General features: G+C 43.8%; 1 protein-coding gene across 5 annotated transcripts in view; it reads left to right on the top strand.

Annotated features, from left to right (window-relative positions):
- Nucleotides 1-1,138: 1,138 nt before the first annotated feature.
- The window catches only part of RC3H1 (ring finger and CCCH-type domains 1), a 141,777-nt gene continuing 120,995 nt past the window's right edge, over nucleotides 1,139-21,920 (top strand). For all 5 annotated transcript variants that reach the window (XM_082266624.1, XM_082266626.1, XM_082266625.1 and 2 more), the window contains exon 1: nucleotides 1,139-1,271. The gene's annotated coding sequence lies outside the window, so the exon portion shown is untranslated. The remainder of the gene's footprint in view (nucleotides 1,272-21,920) is intronic.

The raw sequence follows: 21,920 nt of genomic DNA, 5'->3' as shown, positions 1-21,920 counted from the left end.
GTGTAGTAGGGAGGGGAGGGGGTGGAATAGATGGTAGAAGGGACAGGGGGTGTAGAATAGATAATACAGTGTACAGTCAGGGTGTAGTAGGGAGGGGTGTAATAGATAATACAGTGGACAGTCAGGGTGTAGTAGGGAGGGGAGGGGTGTAGAATAGATACTACAGTGTACAGTCAGGGTGTAGTAGGGAGGGGAGGGGTGTAATAGATGGTAGAGGGGACAGTCAGGGTGTAGTAGGGAGGGGAGGGGTGTAGAATAGATGATAGAAGGGACAGTCAGGGTGTAGTAGGGAGGGGAGGGGTGTAGAATAGATAATACAGTGGACAGTCAGGGTGTAGTAGGGAGGGGAGGGGGTGGAATAGATGGTAGAAGGGACAGGGGGTGTAGAATAGATAATACAGTGTACAGTCAGGGTGTAGTAGGGAGGGGAGGGGTGTAATAGATGGTAGAGGGGACAGTCAGGGTGTAGTAGGGAGGGGAGGGGTGTAATAGATGGTAGAAGGGACAGTCAGGGTATAGTAGGGAGGGAGGGGTGTAATAGATGGTAGAGGGGACAGTCAGGGTGTAGTAGGGAAGGGAGGGGTGTAGAATAGATAATACAGTGGATAGTCAGGGTGTAGTAGGGAGGGGTGTAATAGATAATACAGTGTACAGTCAGGGTGTAGTAAGAAAGGGAGGGGTGTAATAGATAATACAGTGGATAGTCAGGGTGTAGTAGGGAGGGGAGGGGTGTAATAGATGGTAGAGGGGACAGTCAGGGTGTAGTAGGGAGGGGAGGGGTGTAATAGATAATACAGTGGACAGTCAGGGTGTAGTAGGGAGGGGAGGGGTGTAGAATAGATAATACAGTGTACAGTCAGGGTGTAGTAGGGAGGGGAGGGTGTAATAGATAATACAGTGTACAGTCAGGGTGTAGTAGGGAGGGGAGGGGTGTAATAGATAATACAGTGGACAGTCAGGGTGTAGTAGGGAGGGGAGGGGTGTAATAGATGGTAGAGGGGACAGTCAGGGTGTAGTAGGGAGGGGAGGGGGCACATCACGTGACACACAAGCCAGTTGTGGGGAGTGTGTGTCGCCTGTAGGGACGCTGTGGGGGAGGGAGGGGGAACGAGGCAGGTTGGGGGAGGGGAGACGGCGGCGGAGGAGGATTCTGGGAGCAGGAAGAAGCGCTGAGCAGCCGGAAGGACACGATGCTCCCCGCTCTCCGCCAGGCGAGCCCCCCGCCGGCAGCTCGAAATGCCCGGGACACGGATAGCTGAGACCCATCGCCGGTGAGTGCGGGGGAGGGGTGTTGGGGCTCCGGAGACGGTGGTGGGGGTGAAGTGTGTTCGCTCCGCTCCCCGGGGGGGTTGGGTGGAGGGAGAAGGAGGGGGGGTAATCGCCGTCGTCGCTCTATGACTAGGCGTAGGCCGCAGGCTGTTGGAGTTTGGTGTTTGCCCGCACAGTGTGAGGACGGAGGAGGCCCCGGAGCGGTGACTCGGCACCGCCCCGCCCAGTCTGACCGTTCTCTGTCCCCGGGCTGTGTCATGGTGTGCCGGGCTGGGTGAGGAGCCGTCATATGGGGACAATGGGGTGAGGGGGGAGCGCTAAGAAAACGTTTTATTGTGTCGGAGGATTCTCCTCATCGCCGCCTCTCCTTGTAAACAATCCCGGGGAGGGGTTCCCTGGATACTGTTACCAGGGCGATGTTGTCCATAGCAACCCTATATCAGAGTCACAGCGTCAGGCTGGATTCTCTCCTCTCTATGTGTATTGGGGACAAGAATTACACTGGAGGCCACACTCACTTCCATTTTATTCCTTTTTTTGAACATCAATTATTATTTTTTTTTTCACAGCAGCATCCAAATTATTTTTCTTCCAGCTGCCCTCACACGGTGTGCACTGGGGGGCCTCATACTGCCATCGCCTGTTCAGGCACACCGGCTTCATACATAATACTGACAAATATGGATCCGCTTGACATCAATCTACAGCCGTTCCCCTTTTTTTATTTTTTGAAATTGTTGCAGAAATGTAATAAGTGAAAAGAGAAGTGTAAACAAAATGAATTTCCTGCCTACAAAAACAAAAAAAAAAAATACATAAATGAAAGTGACTTAAAGTGGAACTAAATCCATTGACCTAACTGTTTTGAAAAAATCATTAGCAATCACGGAATGCCTGGAATGTAACTGTCACATCTGCTTTTGCCCTCAAACTGTCAACCATCAAATGTCTGGAATGATAACTGATCAGTGCAGCACCATGGCAGTTGCAGATCACATTGGAGCTTAGATGGCAGTTTGGCTGTAAAAGATAGGAGGATTGACTTACACTTTAACCACATCAGTTCCAGAAGGTTTTACCCCCCCCCCCTCTTAATGACCAGGCCTTTGTTTTGCGATACGGCACTGCGATAGTTTTATTGTCAATTGCACGGTCATGCAAAACTACCCAAATAACATTTGTCATTTTTTCCACAAATGTGGCTTTCTGTTAGTGATAATTGATCAGCTCTGCTTTTTTTAAATTATTTTTTTGGCTTTCCAGTTAAAAAAAGACTGTTTTACAAAAAGGAAAAAAAAAACTTTTTTGAGGCCTCATCTATCGTGCTGTTGATAAATAGACGTTTAAGAGCAGTTGGGCGTTTTTCACAGCAGCCTTTGAACTCTCCTCTGTTATCTTATCTGGCCATATACACTGAGAGGTTTAACCTCCCTGGCGGTATTCCCGAGTGTGGCTCGGGGTTAATTTTTCATTACCAAAAGCGGTAACCCCCGAGCCACACTCGGGATTACCCCAGAATGTTACTCACCTTCCCTGAGCTCCCCCGGCATCCTCACACTCTCTCCCCGCTCTGTGCACGGCCGATTGCCGGTGTAACGTGAGAATTACCTACCCTCGTCACTTCCTGCCAGAAACAGCTGAGCAGTGCGCATGCTCACAGCCCCGGATACCTAATGGAACAACTGAGGAGCTTACTAGTGCGCATGCGCACTAGTATGAAAAGATCACGGTGCACCGTGAAAAAAACCTACCCACGCGGCGGTTACATAAAACAGCTGTGCTGAAATACGAGTCATCTCCGCTCCTGTCCCTGTCACTTCCCTGCTCTCGGCAAGAAAATATAAAAGCGGCTCTCGGCTCCGTGATTTATGTTTTCATACACCCGCCGCCGCTTTTATATTTACTTGCCGAGAGCAGGGAAGTGACAGGCACAGGAGCGGAGATGACTCGTATTTCAGCACAGCTGTTTTAATGTAACCGCTGCATTCCATACAGTGCCGAGCACCGGAAGTGACGAGGGGTAGGTTTTTCTCACGGGTAGGTAATTCTCACGGAACACCGGCACTTGCCTTCCGGTTCCCTCCCTGTGAGCGTTGCGACGCAGCGGGGTGGAACCGGCGGCAAATTCAAAATGTAAATACACAAATTACATGATACAAAGCTGTGATCCTAACGGATTGCACTGTATCATCCCATTTCACCACAGGATTGTACCTGGTGACTTTTCCAGTGCCCTGCCTGTGCTTTTCCAGTTCTTTGTGCCTGGAAAATTTTGAACAACCATGGCGTCCAAAAAGCTTTTTTGTTTTGCGCAAAAATGCTTTTAGATGAACTGGAAAACAGCGACAGCGAAACAGAGTTACTTGAACTGAGAGATAGTAATTAGTGGGAAAATTCATCATCAGGTACGGTAAGTGACGACAGCGACGATTCTGATGTCTCTTTCTGGCACATAGTTTGTGGAATTTGGGAAGTATATCAAATGATTCTTCAGAATTTCCAACGGAGCTATGTGCCAGAAAGAGACATCAGAATCGTCGCTGTCGTCACTTTCCGTACCTGATGATGAATTTTCCCACTAATCGCTATCACTCAGGTCTTCAAGTAACTTAGTTTCGCTGTCGCCGTTTTCCAAAAAAATTAGGGATGCACCGAAATGAAAATTCTGGGCCGAAACGGAAAATGCAGGATGCCTTGGCCAAGAACCGAAACCGAAAATGACTTTTTTCCCTCAAATGATTTTAAAATAGATAGAACAGGGGCGTACACCAAAAACAGTTTCAGGGACGTACACCTGTCGCTGAAACCCTGTCACAGTATATGTACTGTGACGGGTTAGCAAGTGGTTAATTTAATTACCAATGGTATTTGTATAATTCAGCATGAGGGGGTTAATGTATTGCCACTGCTGATCACTGATGCATTAGTGACCGACCAGTGGCAGTTAATTAACCCCTTTGTGCTGCATTAGTGCAACCATTATCAGTGATAATTAACACTGGTTTCACTGATACTGGTTGCACTAATGCAGCACAAAGGGGTTAATTAACTGCCACTGGTCGGTCACGAATGCATCAGTGATCAGCAGTGGCAATACATTAACCCCCTCATGCTGTATAATACTAATACCATTGGTAACCTCGCCTCAGCGTTCCCCCCCCCCCTCCTGCCTCAGCACCCCACCTCAACGTCCCTCACTATCCCAATGATGCAATCTCCTTACTCTCAGCTTCTCCTGTGTCCTTTCTTTCAAAAGACGCGCCTCTGGCTGGCAGCCCGCCTCCCGGTGATGTCACTACTACTACGATGTGCATGAATGAACTAACACACCGGGCGGGTGGGCAAGCGGCTGTTAATAGCTTATTAAGTGAGCCCTTCACTTCCCTGTCAGCGGAGATACCTGCCTGATAGGGAAGTGAAGCACTCACTTAGTTACAGCTATTAGCACCCGCTGTGTTAGTTCATTCATGCACATCGTAGTAGTAGTGACATCACCAGGAGGCGGGCCGCCGGCCAGAGGTGGGTCTTTTGAAACCTGCTTTGCGCCCGCGGCGGCCATCATTAATATCGGCATTTTTAACCCATTTTCGGCCGAAAATTTCGGTGCACCACTAAAAATAATGGTTTTTGGATGCCATGGTCGTTCTCAATTTTCCAGGCACAAAGAACTGGAAAAGCACAGGCAAGGCACTGGAAAAGTCACGAGGTGAAATCCTGTGGTGAAATGGGATGATACAGTGTAATCTGTTAGGATCACAGCCTTGTATCGTGTCATTTGTGTATTTACACTTATGAGCCGGTTCCACCCCCCTGCGTCGCAACGCTCGCAGGGAAGGAAACCGGAAGACAGGGGACGGCAATTTAGGTTGATATGTATTCTGCTACATTTTTGGTAAACAAAAAGTACCAATATGCGTATATAGATACATGGTTTACACTAACGTTATAGCATTTACATACTATGGGATATATTTTATAAGATTTTGTTTTTTATACTAGTTATGGCAGCGATCAGCGACTTATAGCTGGGCTGCCATATTGTAGTGGACAATTGGAAACTATCTGATATTTGCGGGAACCAGTGACACTAATGCAGTGTTATGTGCTAAAAATATGCACGGTCACTGTACTAATGACACTGGCTGGGAAGGGGTTCAACATCTAGGGTAGTCAAAGGGTTAAGTGTGCCTAGCCAGTGTTTGTGTGTACTGCGTGAGTTGCTTTTACTAAGCCAAGAGATGGATTTTGTTCCTTGATTAGGAACACAGAAATCCACCCCCCCCCCCCCCCCTGTCAGAACTGAGATTTGCCTGGTTTCCATAGGCTTATCTCAGTTGTGTGTTTCTGACAATCATCCGGTGCCGGCAGACCCCCTGTGCCCGGCACTGGCAGATTGGGTTCTGCTGTTAATATTCACAGCATAAGCGTGCTGTCGGCAGTGCCCGCGTGCCCCCTGCAGGCGGAATTGCAGAATTACCAATATATTAGAGTTGCACGATAGTTTGTTAAATTGCGATCTCAATTTGACCCCCTCACGATCTTAATCTAACATTTCTAGGATTTTGTGCTGAGCCATTCTCTGCTCGCAGCTGTAAAAGATAGACAAAAAAAAAACAGGCAAGTTTCACAACATCGCTCAGCAATAAGAGAAACCATGTATAATTAATTATTTTTGATCAAAGTGATGAACTTCATTCTTTAAATGAGGGCAGTTTAACCCCTTCTGGATCGCCTACCATGTATTTACGTCGCTACTTTAACGTTAAATACCGGAGCCAACACCCCAGTACTTTTCTACACGGCTGATGGTCTGCTGTAACACAAGCGGTCCCAGCGGCGGAGGTGCCCGTCCGCCGCTTTCCGGTCGTTTTCCCGCTTACTGGAGCCGTCCGTGCTGAACCAGAAGTCGAGTGAGGGCAAGATGGTCCCCATTCGACTATGGCTTTGGAGGACTGGAGCGATGTCAGATGTTGCTTCCACCCAACGGACTTAAAGGGTCTTTTTTTTTTTTAATTGCTTTTTAGTGTAGATGTGAGTCAAGTGATCAAATTGTTTTTTTTTTTTTTAAAGTGACAGTGTAAAAATAAAATAAATAGTAAAATTTAAGGCACCCCCTTTCCTCCGTGCTCGCGTGCAGAAGTGAACGCATATGCAATTTGCGCACACATATGTAAATAGTGTTCAAACCACAAGTGAGGTATCGCCGCGATCGTTGGAGCGAGAGCAATAACTCTAGCCCTAGACCTCTTCTGTAACTCTAAACTGGTAAGCTTGTTAAAGCATCGCCTATTGAGATTTTGAAGTACGAATGTTTGTCGCTATTCCACGAGTGTACACCATTTTGAAGCATGACATATTAGGTATCAATTTTACTCGGCATAACAATATCTTTCATGTTATAGGAAAAATTGGGCTAACTTTTACTGTTTTCTTATTTTTTAATTCAAAAAAGTGTATTTTTTCATTGAGATCTATAAGGCGATCGCTTCAAGCCTGACAGTACTTGTAGTTCTTTCATTCACAAAAATGACATGACCATATGAGCTGAGCCCTTCACGGCCATGCTCTTGTCAAAAAGTGACAGCTTGTATGGGGATCTTGTTCCCGTACTGCTGTCAAGGGAGACAGGTGAGCGGCTGCAGTATTAGGAACATGTTACATGATCAACCCTAAAAATAGGTGTTACATGTTCCCAAAGGTGAACTTCTCCTTTGAAATAAAATAAAAAAAAAAAAACATTCTTCTTTCCTCTCAGTGCAATGATAGGTTGGGATTCGGAACACCCCTAAGCTCATTCCTAAAGTGGTATTAAACCTAAAACAAAAACTGTTATATTTTGCAGTTTATCAATCATTAGATGTGTTATGTGCATTCGTTTTTAGTGTTTACCTGTAAGGTGAATGCCCAATGTGGGAGTATGCATTGAATACTATCACAATATGAAAGACTTACTTTGAATCAAAGCCATACAGTGGCTCGCTGTCACCGCTGCAGAGGCTTCCATCCTCACCCGGTCTTCTTACGAGTATGCCGTTTCTTCAGAGCGCATGCGCCTGTGACGTCACCGACTCCTACCTAGATTATCCCGTAAACGGCACGTGTTTAAAAGATATTTAAAGCTTACCTGTAGGTAGAGATTAAAATACTGCGTTTACTACCACTTTAAGGCCTCATGCACACTGAAAAGTTTTGCAAACTCCCCTAGAATCCTTTCCACGTCAGCAGAGTTTTGGCAGAAAGGAAGGGAGCCTGCTGCTTGTAAAAGTGTCTTACAAGAATTTAGGTGCGTTTACAGGTTCGCTCTTCAGAGATTATATGACGGGTGAAAAAAAAAAAACTGGAGTACTGCCTACTTACCGCCTGTTTTACCCCCTTGAACTCTGCACTACTTGGAGACCACTGCTTGAGAAGCGCTTTCAGAGCAGCAGTGCTCAATTTAATAGGTCGCACTTGGCGAGGGCAACGCCCATTTAAAGTGACAACATGTATAATTACGGGTGCAAAACAAAGCGTTGCAACCATGTTGTGTTTACACCCGCGGTGCTGCCTCTGCAGCTTAAAGAGGTTGTAAACCCACTCTTTTAACTTGTACTTAAAGGTAAGCCTATAATAAGGCTTACTTGTTGGTACTGTAAATATCTCTTAAACATGCACCGTTTAGGAGATATTTACTTTTCATGCAGCCGATTACATCATTGGCGCATGCGCTCTGAAGGAACGGCCACCCGTGCCGTTCCCTCAGAGCTCTGTGCCGTGAACAGCAGCTCCCGCGGGCATGCATGGAAGTGATGTAATCGCGCCTCCGGCCAATCGTATGGCCAGAGGACATGAACCAGGAAGTGGGATCGCCGAATATGTCAGCCGTGTCACTGGTGAGCGGGCAGCACTGCAGGGGCAAGTGTAAAAGCACAAGTCTACCGCAGGGTTTTACCACCCCTTAACCGGCTAGTATGAGTGAGCCCTTAGGGAAAAGAATAAAATCTAATTTTATAAGCTGTTAAGGGAAGTAAAAGCAGTGCACTCTAATAACACATGGCAGGGTTTCTTCACAGCACAGGCCTCTGGTGTGCGCAGTGAAGGAGAAGTGCAATGTTTTGTTAAAATGTATCGTACTGTATACAATTTTCTTTAGTTTATTAAAACATAAAATCATAACATTTAATGCATGGCAGTGCAGTGTTGTGTAGAGCATCACAACATGCTGCAGGCATTGTGCTACATTTACATTCAGCATGCTCTGTTTGCACCCTGCACACAACCAACACAGTATTTTGGGGTAATTTAGGTCTGTTGGAAATGATGGATTTTAGGTTGTCATTGTTTTGAACTTGTGTTGAGCTACACAGCCCAACACATGTATTAATGGGCCCTGACTGCTAGATGTAGTTGCAGGTTTTCTAAAATTGGCCGTGTGGATGAAAGTGGCCTGAAGTGACCTTTTTACTTATTCTCCAAATATAATCTATTCATATCCACTAGTTACCAGGCTTGTGATCTAGTTTCCTGAAATAGTTTTGTGCTGTTTTTCTGCCTCCTTGTAATGTTTTCTGTGAGCTCACAAACCTCTTCTCCCCTCACTTCCGATTCTTAGCAGCAAACCGTACACATTAGTTGAAGTCATGTAGATTGCTCTGTGCACACAGAGGTTGGCATCACAACAACAAGACATTGCTTGTGTCAACCCTGAGCAATGTGGGCCCAATCTGTCAAACCTTAAATCCCTTAAGTACACATTAGTGACAAGCTGGTGTATGGAGCCATAGCCGGTGGCTGAGTCCAGGTAGCTGACAAACCTGAAAGGTTTACATTTGTAGATTTTTTTTTTTTTTTTTTTTCTAGAGGCTGTAGCACTTAAAGCTTAACTCCGGGATAAGAAATTATTATCTAAACACAGGAGTCATGTATTCTTAGTTGAATCTTGGTGTGCCTTCTATGTTTCTTACTGATCTGTGTAATAATCCAGTGTGCACGATTTCCTGTAATAAAGACTGCTTACTGCTGCTCTCTCTCCTTGTACAGTGTGACTGGTCGTTGTCTCCGCCCCCTACCTGTCGTTTTCTGCAGGCAGCCTGTGGTGGGTGGAGCTTCTGGGTCCCTCCCACAACTCTTTTCTCTCTGCACAGGTTGTGTACAGCAGTGGTCCTCAACCCTGGTCCTCAGGGCCCACTAACAGGCCAGGTTTGCAAGATAACTGAAATACATCAAAGGTGATATCATTTGCTGCTCAGTGTTTGCAGTATTCTAGTCTGCATCTCCCCAAGGTAATAATTAAAATCTGGCCTGTTAGTGGGCCCTGAGGACCGGAGTTGAGGACCACTGGTGTACAGCACTGCTAGCTTTACAAGTTAATGTGTCTCTCCAGGCATCAAAGAAAAACTCTCTCTAGCAATGTTCCAAATTCCAATAATGTGTGTACATTAATATTATGCCCCTTTTTAACAAAAGCCTTTTTTTTTTTTTTTTCTCTCTTGTGACCCTGGCAGCTCACTGCTTATGGACTTATTTCCTCTTCCAGTACAAGAGCAATATAGAGCTGCATTTCAAATGACCTCTGACCCTTCTTTGCATTGTGCATCCAATGGAATGGTTAGGGTAAGCTCTGGCACCACTTATTCCTGTGGCGTGGATGCTCCTTTTCCCACATCCCTCATTTTGGCTTTCTGGTAATGATGTATTTAGATGCATACTTTCATGCCCACCCATCCCACAGATTTGCCAAAATGATTTGTACTCATGTGACTGCATCGGAAAAGGTACTTGATGCATTTTTAGTCTGGTAATTTTGTTATTGAGGTGTCCTAAAATGACCCTCCATTCAAGTCTATGCACTTCAGCGTATTGCAACATGTTGAGGCAGTTAGTCGCATTGAAAAAAATGTAGTGTGTCTATATTCTGTAACCCACCTGTGTACTATTGATTTCTATGTGCTTTTCTGTCAAGTATTAATCTAAACAGATCAGCACAGTTTGTTAGAGATAGTGTTAACATGTACTGCATTAGGGCTTGTTAATGCCCAGCAATAGACCAGTGTGAATGGGCAGTTAAAGGAGAAGTATGGTCGAAGCTTTTATTGCCATACTTCTTTGGGTTACAGGAGTGCACTTAGTTCTGCACTCTGGTGGCCCAGATTCAGCTGACGGTGGATTAAAGCCTGCTGTCAGCTGAGATCAGAGCCCATCCAGACTCTGCAGGGATCTCGACAATACTGTCTGGATCTGCACACATACCTGACCGGCAGCTGGGTCAGCCACCTGCACAGCATTGCACTCCAGGAGGGAGAGGTGACTGACAGTCACTGCTCTGTACTCAGAGGGGACCCACCAACTGGCCTTTGCTCAGTTCTCTGTGTAAAGATGGTGAGTTTCAGCAACAGCTTCAGATAGACACTGGATCTACAAAGGTGAGGGTGTTTTTTTTTTTTTTTTTTTTTGATCTCCCACTAAAATCGGTAGTAAACGGCAAAGAAAAAAAAATCAAACAAAATAGTCCCCCTGCAGGGTAATAGCATAGTGTACACATTATGAAATACCTTAGAACGAAGCCCTCCATCGGTGCGCTTTCATCAATGACGGCTTCTATTTTCACCCACTCTTCCTTCTGGGACTGCGTGCTTCCGTTGTTCGACTGGCCCAACCACGATGTCACTCACGCACCTGCACGACTTTTATTGGACGTTGCACGTTTAGGAGATACACTAAACAAAATTATAAACGCAACACTTTTGTTTTTGCCTCCATTTTTCATGAGCTGATCTCAAAGATCTAAGACTTTTTCTATGTAAAAAAAAAAGGCTTATTTCTCTCAAATATTGCTAACAAATCTGTGTTAGTGAGCACTTCTCCTTTGCCGAGATAATCCATCCATCTCACAGGTGTGGCATATCAATATGCTGATTAGACAGCATGATTATTACACAGGTGTGCCTTAGGCTGGCCACAATAAAAGGCCACTCTAACACAGCACAATGCCACAGATGTCACAAGTTTTGAGCGAGCGTGCAATTTGCATGCTGACTGCGGTGATGTCCTCCAGAGCTGTTGCCCCTGAATTGAATGTTCTCCAAAGGCATTTAAGAGAATTTGGCAATACATCCAACCACAGACCACATGTAGTTTACTTGACTTTATTTCAGGGGTACCTCTTAGTACTTCCACTTTTTTGAAAATCCAAACCAGTGTGTTGCTGGGAGGTGACAGCTCCACTTTTACTTAAGTGGTGTTCAGGAGGGATGCAGTTGCCAGGTAACCATAAGAATAAACAAGCTTCCTAGCTATTTGTAAGGTTGAATATCGACTATTCAATGTTCAGCATAGAAGCTGGGGCTGCAGCATAGCTTCTGTTCATCACAACTGTGTGAAGTGTGCAAGGATGGAGACTTGTGAGGGAGATTTCTCACCCTACTAGCAAATTGTCCTAAAAATATAACTGCACGTGTATAGTCTTTTATAGGACCATGATTCATTCTTTCACTGCATGGGCACTCCATGTACAGATGCTTTTGAGGTAGGTGTGAAAAGAACAACAAACATAAATGGCCATTTTTAAATCCGATCAGACTCTTTCTTTTTAGACTAGATTGATAATATGAAGGAATTGTATAGCGCCAACAGTCTGTGAGAGCTTACAATGTCAAAATGAACTTTCTATCATCTGCTACACCCCCTCCCTCTTACAGAAAAGCATATAGTTTTAAAAGAGTTTTGAAAAACATATATATATATTTTTTTTTTTTCATTTAGTAGTTCTCCCTGGCTAGCTCTTATTACACTACCGCCTGGGGTATTTTCACAATAAACATCCCAGGCGGTAGTGTGTTGGTGAGGATTGTTTGCGCGTCCCAAGATCTGATAGTATGCAGTCACTGTTTAGTTACCAGTTTTCATCCTGGCGCTCTAGATTTTCGAGTCATGTATTGCCAACTTTGCTTAGGGTTTATGGTGTTTATTTTATTCTAGTAAAAAGACCTCCTAGTGCACTAGGTTGTGTGTGTGTGTTACTTTGAATGTTTTTTATGTAGTACAATATTTTATATTTTGTAACTTCTATTGTATTAACATGTTCAAGTCTTGCTGCTTAATTGTATTGTAGTACAATACAATTTTTTTGGTGGTGTTAATACCTGTCTGCTTCTTTTAAGCTGGGAAATACCTCTGAGGTATCTGTTGTGCCTAAAGCGGAGTTCCACTCAAAAGTGGAACTTCGCTTTAAATGGTCCTGACCCTTTGACATGCCACATTTGCCACATTCGTTTTGACAGGTAGGTACCCACTTCCACGTCCGCTCGCGTAGAAGTTCTCCTCTCCCCCTCCCTCCCTGCAATATTCTGGGACACATCACAGGTCCCAGAAGATTGACATCCGCAAGCTGCCACAGCCAGGTGCCCACACTAGAGATGCCACAGCCAGGGGCCCACACTAGAGATGCCACAGCCAGGGGCCCACACTAGAGATGCCACAGCCAGGGGCCCACACTAGAGATGCCACAGCCAGGGGCCCACACTAGAGATGCCACAGCCAGGGGCCCACACTAGAGATGCCACAGCCAGGGGCCCACACTAGAGATGCCACAGCCAGGGGCCCACACTAGAGATGCCACAGCCAGGGGCCCACACTAGAGATGCCACAGCCAGGGGCCCACACTAGAGATGCCACAGCCAGGGGCCCACACTAGAGATGCCACAGCCAGGGGCCCACACTAGAGATGCCACAGCCAGGGGCCCACACTAGAGATGCCAGCACCACGAGGAGAAGATGGAGAGAACCGAGGCTCCCCCTGGCCGCATTGCTGAACAGTAGGACAGGTGAGTATGTGTTTATTAAAAGTCAGCAGCTACACTTTTCGTAGCTGTTGACTTTTTTAATAAACACAAAAGCCTTTGGAACTCCGGTTTAGTCAGACATTTTCAATTATTACCTGAGTCTGCGTCTGATTTACTAAAGCAGTAAAGCATGTTCACGTTGCAAAATGTATTTTCACTTAGCTTGGTGAATATGAAGCTGTGTTCAGTTTGAAAACTCAAATACTAGGTAAATTAAAAAAATAAAAAAAATGATATTTGCTTGTATTCGATTGGATGATGGAAGTCTATAAATTTTCACGTCCCTTTGAAATTAACCTGCTGCATTGATATACACACGCTAACAAAATTTGCATTAAGACAGCCCATTTATTTTGAGTGGACAGCCCCTGCACCTGATGATTTTCTTGGAAAGGTGCGTTGCCTTGGGGCTTTGGGGTGGCATTCAAAATGATTGGTACCGCAGCGCACCGATGCAGGGTAATGTATGCAACAATTGTCTCCTTTTTCATTGAAAGGAAATAAACCTGGCATACTATTGCGTACTATTGCAGTGGTCATTGTCATTGTTCTTTCCCTCTCAGTCTAGGTTCACACCTCTGCGGCTTTGCAAACTGTGTTTTGAATGGCCTGCTATGCCTCCAGAAATTTAAGGAAAAGGTCCCTGCACTATTTCTGGAATCGCAGCCCACACGGGAATCCCATTCAAAATGCAACGCTTATTACATATTACACATAATCTTACATATTGGTATGAGTCACCTGACATTCTTAAAAGCACACATGACTAGATCTTTGTAAGGCCCCTTTCACATGGGGCGGACCCGCTTTCCTCAGCAGGGGATCTGTCTGCTGAGCAGAGCAGGTGGATGACAAGTCCGTTCAGTTTATGCAGATTGGACACGGACACAGCCTGCTCTTCTCTTATTGGTCAGGTGTAAACGGACCAGCTGTCTGTTTACACCCCACTGCCCTCCGATCTGTCTGGATGGAGAAGAAACGCACCCCCCTACCTATTTTTTTTTTTGCTGAGCGAATTAGAGGGAGGCGGCTGTAAACAGACACAAGTCCGTATATGGCAAAACAAGTCTATGGGAATAAATAAACCATCTGAACAGGTCCGCTTCAGAAACTGACAAGCGGACCTGATCAGATTGCTCAAGTGAAAGGGGCCTAAAACAACAAACATGCGTTGTCATGCATTGCAGGGGACTATAACGCAGGTGATGCCATGATGTCAGATGTGTTGCGAGTGAATCAAGCTTAATGCTGAAAGCAAACGAGCTGGCGGAAAGAAAAAAAAAATCCAAAATGCTGCAAAAAGGGAAAAAAAGACCCTTTAATAAGTGCTGCTGTATCTCCATCTGTACAACCCACTAAAACAATCGGTTTAGGCCATGTATAAGGTAGTTTAAAATTTTGTTATTTAAAAAAAAAAAATTGGTGAAAAGTGTAAATGTTTTTTTTTTTCACTCAAAACCCTGTTGCTTTGTTTGCCCAAAATAAAGGCATTGCAAATGGAATGCATCCAATTCGCCTTTTAGTGCTTCTCTCCAGGACACTGTCATCTCACAGGCCTGGGGTGTGTCTGCTCTTTGTGTGAAACCTGGCTACTGAAATGGCTGTTAGGCCAGAGCTAACGAGATACCTCCTCGGGATCCGGTTATTCAACCTTAACGATGAGTCATGGCAACACTGTCCGCTTTGAACACCCATCTAGAAATAGAAGCCTTTTTATGTTGACACATTTATTCCTGTCTAATGCCATGGGAAGTTTTAGTGCTAAGTCAAGCAGGTAACAGGGATTCTTCCTTTTTTTATTATTTTTTTTTAATTTTGAATGTTTGGTCAGAAGTGTACCAAAACAGGTGAAATGGCAATTTCGAAATTCTGTTTAGTAAAACACCCTTTGCATCCCTTCCACAGACTGGCTATGTCGATATGCCTCTAAATGGCTTGGACAGTTTGTCAGAAGTTGCTGGTGATTATTTGTAAGACATTGACATGTATGTAGCTATGTGTATCCAAAAACAGGTGAATGACGTGCACTTTGCCTGCATCGCCTCCTGGGATATGTACCTCTTATATCCCAGGTGGCATAGTGCTTCATTGGGAAAGGAGGAGGGGGTTGGGCCAGGCAGTGTATCATCGGTAAAGCCGTCTGCTTAACTTGGAAGAGCCGGCAGCTTACTGATGATGTCACAGAAGAGGACTGCGGCGCGAGACCGAGGCAGAGAAGAAGCGGATCTTATCAGGATATGCTAGATCCGCTGGGTGGGTGAGTACCTTTTTAAATGTGCAGCACATTCAACCAGGTAAATAAAAAACAAGTGACCAATGCGTTACCGGTGAAATAAATATAGAAATAAAGTATAATGCATCTGTGATCAAATAATACAATTTGAAAAAAGCTGCCAATTTCTGTAGTGTCTCCACATACCAATAGAATAAAAAAAACTGACAAAAATCAGAGCGAATTCAAACTAAACTTTGAGAATCCACACACAAAATAAATAAAAATCAATGTAATAAGTTCATGTGAAAGTGAAGAAAATAATAAGTAGCCGGTGGTAATCCAAAACGTGATGCAAACCAATCAGTGTCACCGATGTGAACAATCCCAAAATAGAATCCAACATTGAGTGCAATGGCTGCTCCTCTCAATATAGAGAAAATAGTGTTTTGTCATAGATACAGTATTCCTCTGTGAGACTCCAATGAGTGGTGGCTCAGCCAAATTGCGGCTTTGATCGAATCTTCTGTTCGGTGGCCATGCAGGTAGGATGCCCGGGTCTCCCGGTGGGACAGGAGACCTGGGCGAGCCACGGAAGCCGCTCCTTGTAATGACAGCCAAGCGGCTTTCCAGCTGCATCGGTTGTCATTACAAGACAGCTGACCGTCTGCTATGGACATCGGTACCGGGGTGATGCCTCTAGCTGCAGGCATCACTCCGGTACAGCACTTTCCTGCAATATCAGTAACCTCAGGGGCCAATTCTGATATATCGATGGATCCCTAAATTTAACCCTTTCACAGCAAGAGCAGTATGTGTGTTTTTTTTTATTTTTTTACACACCTTTAAAACATAATTTTAGGACTGAAGATTAAATAAAACCCCCAAACATTATATATATATATATATATATATATATATATATATATATATATATATATATATATGTGTTTTCTGAAAGCAGACAGCCTAGAGAATGAAATAGTATTAGTTCCATTTTTTTATGTCACACGATATTACTGCAAAGGTAACAAAAACGCAATAAATTACCTAATTGGTAAAATATAAAAGCTGAGGTTGCAAAGAGTAGATACCCAACATGTCAAACCTTAAACATATCAGTACCCTATACAGCTATTTTCCATAGACGTTTTGAAAGCCTCCTATAGGTTGTCAGCGTAGCGTTACGACCTGTAATTCTGGTGCTAGAATTATTGCTCTTATTCTGGTGTGCGTGAAGATAAGAAATGTGTATTGAAATCAATGTTTCAGGCAAAGCCGCCCCAATATGTACACTTGCCTGCATGTGCAATAATGAGGGGGGTGGGAGGCCTCAAGTTTTTTTTTTTTTTTTTTGGGGGGGGGGGGGGGTAATTTTATGTGCTTGGGTTGGGTGTAACTTGAACTTTTTCCAATTTTTGTTTTTAATTTGTTTATATTTATTTTTCCTATCACATAGGGGACAAAAAGTCCCCTATGTTAATTTTTTGGTGGCAGGTTCTCTTTAATGAGACATCCAGGGTCTAAAGGACCCTGCATGTCTCTTCTGTGTGCTCCAGTAAATATAATGTAATGCAATGCACATTACACTGCATTACATTCATTCCTGGTCTTAATGGCTGAGGAAACTGTGAATGGGGACTCGGAAGTGATGTGTGATGTCACTTCTGGGTCAACAACTAGAAGGGGAGAACGGATGTGCATCCTCTCCTCCCTCCTCTCTACCTGGTGGCACACGCTATGCCGGGCCCACAGATGGCCAGGCGGAGCCGGGCGGGGGGACAGGGTGTGGGGAGAATTCGGGTGGCCCCCAGGTGCCAGCAGGAAACTTCTGGTTGGCATGGTGATCTGGCACCTGGGTTTGTTGAGCCCTGGTTTGTAGACTCAATAACTTTCATGCTGAATACACTGATTTTGTTATTCTTACCCAATAAATGTAGCGAAATACATTTTGGCCTACATTTTAAGAAGAATGTTTATTTACAAAAGCTAAAACTTAAAAAAAAAAAAAATATATAAAAAATTTGTGTATAGTAAAAAAAATAAAATAAAAAAAAAATAACCCAGTGATGATTACAACCAAAGGGAAAGCTCTACCTGTCTAAAAAAAATTTAAAAAATATATAAAATTTGGGTACAGTGTTGCATGACTGAGTAATTGTCATTCAAAGTGTGAAAGCGCTGAGAAACTGAAAAATGGCCTGGGCAAAAAAGGGGTGATCTTGAAGTGTTTAATAGAGCCTCAGATAGCAGTAAAACAGTGGGTTTTAACCTTTCCCCCTTCTATCCACACTGAAAAATACAAGTTGTTTTCTTTTTTTTTAACCTCCAAGGAAAGCTAGCCAAAGTCTAAGGTGCATGCAGGATGAATAGTCCTGTCTTCTCCCCCTTAGGTTACTGTTCAGTGCTTAGATCAGTGTTTCTCAACCTTTTTCCAGTCGGGGCACCCTTGAAAAAGTATTTTCAGTCTTGAGGCACCCCTGTCCAAGGTTCAGTTAACGTTACTGTATGTCGTGGAACACGCAAAAAATCAGGCTGGTTCCTGACACACAGACAAATGCTCTGCTTTTTAGGGGTGCCAATAATTCTTAATGGTACCCCACACATTGGAGAACATGGGGTGCTTTTGGTGCGGCGCAATTTAAAAAAAGGGTCACATACTTCTTTCCCGTCATTTCTGCGGGTAGGGAAGCCAATTGAAATGAATGGGCTGCCCTATATGTAGCATGCAGCCATGCAGATGTGAACACACACACATATGAATACACACACACACGAACACAAACACACACATGTATAAAGCACTTTTAAAACGTTGTAGCACAGTACCTTTTTCTTATTCAGCCAGGTACTGCATTGTAGGGGAAGCAGAGGGCACAGCACACTCCTCTTCCCTTTACTTTCAGTTTTGAAGCTGAAGGAGCTCCCTCACAGTACCAATGTACAGTTCGGCAGGGGATTGGGAGATTGGGCTCATCTGACAGCCCTTCTCTCCCATGATTCCGAGGCACACCTGAGGACCTCTGGCGGCACACCAGTGTGCCGCGGCACACTGGTTGAGAAAGGCTGGCTTAGATAATTGCTGGTTATTTTCACTCTGAGAACAAGGGCCACAGTTGAGGCCCATGTATTTCTTGTAGGTTAACTCCTGATCTGTACCATAGACAATCTGTAGTTTCTGTGTTAATTTTTTTTTTTTCTGCCACCAGATGGATTGCAGACGACTTGTGATGTTGTCTATGGCGAGCAGAGCAGGAATTGTGTAAACAACCTCCTGTCTTTTCAATGCGGCATTTTCGTTGCTACGGCCATTGGAGTGCAAAAGGGCACTCTTCTCATACCAAAGTAAAGTTCTTCATTTTAAGCTGAGTGGGCAGTGTAGACTATACTGATAGATTGTATGAATGAATGAATTCCCCTTTAAGGGTTTTTTCTATTGATGGAAAAATATCTGTATCAAGCAAGAGCTGAGATTTCCGTTTTGCAAGCTGAGTCATGTTAACACCACAGTACTGTTGATTAGGGCACGTGCTCGGGCTGACAGGATGTCAGGAAAGTTATAAAGGGAACTTCTTGAATTATTAAAGTAACCAATACTCTTCCCTCTCTCTTTTCACATAAAAGAAGTGGGTGTTGAATAAAGCATGTTTTTGTCTGTGCGCCAAATGTTACTGAGGTGACACAAAGCTGACCTTTGTGGGGAAAAACTGTTTATGGTAATTTAAAGAGCATAGGGAAAAAATAAAATAAGGAAGTTATTACTTAGTGATGAAATTGCATACCTTGGGGTTGTGTGGTTCTACAGAAAAAAAAATCACACTCTTTTGTGCATTAAATAAATATTTGCTATGGGCAAGAAACTTTTTTTTTTTTTTAAACATATTTGAAATTTACTCAAACATTATTGCTGTTGACTTAGCAAAGTGAATGTTCTTGTGTGCGTTCACTTTGCTTGGTGAATGTTGGTAAACAAAAGGAACATTTAGCGTTTATGCTGAATTCCCAGTCATGCCTAGGAAATTGAGGGGAAAAAAAGTAATTTTTTCCAGAACTTTGACTTAAACACCACTTCACCTTATTTGCTTAGCTCAGTTCACTTTTTATTGCGATTGTTTACTTTAAAGAAGCACTCCAGGAATTCGGACACTTTCTAAAATGTGCTGGCTTACTATGGGTTAACAACTTCCCAACCAGGGTATGCAGGTGTGTCCTCAGGAAGTGGAAAAGATAACTTGATGATAGCTGCAGCTACTGTCCAACGTCCAGATATCATTCTGGATGATGGTGGGACGACCATAAAGACGAAGGATTAACGTCCTTTCCCCAATCTTCACTTCCTGTTTTCCCGGGTCAATGGTCATTGATTTGGGTTTCTCTATAGTTCATTTACTTTCTCTTTTTTGTTTATTGAAAAAAATAAAGTATTAACACTTCTGTTTCTGAAAGCATTCCTAACAAAACATTTTTTCACTCTTGCCTAAAACTTTTGCACAGTAGTGTAATAACAATTTTTTGGGTTAAATATAAAAGATGATGCCTAACATGCCACACGTTAAAATTGCCATGCCTGTCAAATGTGGAACTAAAAAAAAATATTATTTCCTTTCATTTTAATTTTTTTTTTTTTTTTTTTTTTTTCTATTTTTGTAGATCCAATTTATTGCTATTAGAAGGGGTGAACAACATCCCTTGTGACAGCCTGGGTTGTGACATGTAGTCTTTTTGGAGAGAGCGTCTGATCAAACCAATCTCGGCCAATAATGCCTTGTAAACACCCTAATCGCTCTCGCTCTCGCTCTCGCTCTCTCTCTCGCGCTCGCTCTCTCTCTCTCTCTCGCTCGCTCTCATCTCCTTTTTTTATTTTTACGTGTCAAACTAAGAAAGTTTTAATGAATTTAAAAAACAGCGGTGAATAAGTACCACCAATAGAAAGCTCTTTTTGTGTGAAGAAAGCGATAAAATAATCATTTGGGTACAACTGTGCACGACCACACAATTGCCATTCAAATTGGGACAGGATTGAAAGCTGAAAATTGGGGGTGAAAGTGCCCAGTATTGAAGTGGTTAAATTCAGTTTGGCATCCTAAGCATGCTGAGATTGTGTACGGAGCCATATTTTCAGAAGAAAAATTGCTGTCAGGCAAGAGACTTACTGAGCCTGATTTACTAGGGAAATTGACAATCTTCAACTAAAAATTATCCAGTTATCCAATAATGCAAAAACAAAATTCTGCTCACTTTGACTACCCAGTCAGAAGCAGATGCTTTTCACATGATTGGGTAATTGAAGTGAATCGTCCCCCAATTTTAGTGAACAGTCTCTAATTCATTCTTAAATCGGCCCCATTGAGTATTTGATTTCAGGTATACAGAAAAAGCGGTCCTTGTTGTCTATTGTAACTATTAAGCTAATTTGTTTACCACATAAAACATCAACTAATTTTCTGCACTAAGAACACCCACAATAGGCCTTTTTAGGTCCAAATACAATGTCCCTAGCTGTGAGATCATGGGTGAGCCTTTTAGGGCAAAAGGAGACACTGGTTCTAATACCTAATGTCAAACTGAAAATGAGTCCTAGAGTTATTGTCAAATTAAAGAGGTTGTAAACCTGCAAGAGAAACGCATAATGAGCTAGTATGCATCGCATACTAGCTCATTATGAAATACCACAGAACGAGCCCCCGCCGTGCCGTCCGCTTACCTGTATGACTGGACATGACGCCAGTCTTCCGGGATTGCGGCATCCGGCCATCCGATTGGCCGGAGCCTCGGTGACGTCACTCCCGCACATGCGCGCGGGAAATGACGGTCACGGCACGGAGCTCTGAAGGAACGGCATGAGTGGCCGTTCCTTCAGAGCGCATGCGCCAGTGATGTCGCTAGCTGCATGTAAGGTAAATATCGCCTAAACGGTACATGTTTAGGACATATTTACAGTACCTATAGGTAAGCCTTATCATAGGCTTACCTATAGGTACAAGTTACAGAGGAGGGTTTACTTCCTCTTTAACTGATGTTGCTGATTTTCGACCTATGCAGTGTTTTTTATATATCAGACAGGGAAAAAAATCCATTGCTAAAAAACTGTACTAAAAAAAAACTGTTCATTCTCTTTAAAGTAAAGATATAGTTTTTATTATGATTTATACTTTTACACCCTCCCGAAGTAGTCCATCCTAAAACCCTTAGCTTCTTCGTCAGAATCTGAAAAAATATACAAGGGTCCTTCCACATGGGCGGGTCCGCTCAGTGGATGCCGCTTTGCTCATCTGAGCAGGTGGATGACAGGTCGGTCTCCACTCACTGTGCAAGAGTTCCTTTATGAGAAAATCAAGTGAAAACGGGCCACCTGTCCGTTTTCACCCAATCTTGTCCGATCTGATCCTCCAGAAGGATGGAAAATAGGGTCACCATCTGTCTGTTTTTGGCAGAGAGGATCAGATAGCAGCAAGTGTCAGCGGACTTGTCACTAGGGATGATCGAACGGTTTGGGTCGACCATCGGTTCGACCCGAACATTGGCTGTTCGAGGTTCGGACGAATTTAGAACTTTTTCCCCAAAAAGTTCGGAATTCGGCAACCAGAACCGACCAAAATGCAATGGGACAGGAAATGGGC

Source organism: Pelophylax lessonae, assembly GCF_965119305.1.
Source record: "Pelophylax lessonae genome assembly, chromosome: 8".
Classification (NCBI taxonomy): Eukaryota; Metazoa; Chordata; class Amphibia; order Anura; family Ranidae; genus Pelophylax; species Pelophylax lessonae.
Note: the sequence above shows the minus strand (reverse complement) of the source record. Positions and strands in the feature narration are given on the sequence as shown.